At 29.1% G+C, this 223-nt stretch overlaps 2 protein-coding genes across 2 annotated transcripts in view; one reads left to right on the top strand and one right to left on the bottom strand.

Moving 5' to 3' along the window:
* Nucleotides 1-223, bottom strand: part of LOC119594143 — a gene marked incomplete in the record, with an annotated part of 99462 nt that overhangs the window by 71968 nt on the left and 27271 nt on the right.
* The window catches only part of LOC119594144 (lysine-specific demethylase 2B-like), a gene marked incomplete at its 5' end in the record, with an annotated part of 6038 nt that overhangs the window by 4427 nt on the left and 1388 nt on the right, over nucleotides 1-223 (top strand).

Raw genomic sequence — 223 nt, 5'->3', positions numbered from 1 at the left:
GGGAGAAGTTTAATGAGAGAGGTGAAAGGAGGATGGGAAAGATTGTGAAAATAACATTGAGAGAATGACATTTATTTTTTTGGTTACATTTATTCTTTCTGAATTTAACCTTCAGAGAAGGACTAAAGAAAATTAGTTTTTCCAAAAGAATATATAAAGACATTGAACCTTGTAGTATGAACAAATGCTTTTATTTCATCTATAGAATTATCAGTCCATTCTT

Source organism: Penaeus monodon, chromosome 33, assembly GCF_015228065.2.
Source record: "Penaeus monodon isolate SGIC_2016 chromosome 33, NSTDA_Pmon_1, whole genome shotgun sequence".
In the NCBI taxonomy this organism is placed as follows: domain Eukaryota; kingdom Metazoa; phylum Arthropoda; class Malacostraca; order Decapoda; family Penaeidae; genus Penaeus; species Penaeus monodon.
Note: the sequence above shows the minus strand (reverse complement) of the source record. Positions and strands in the feature narration are given on the sequence as shown.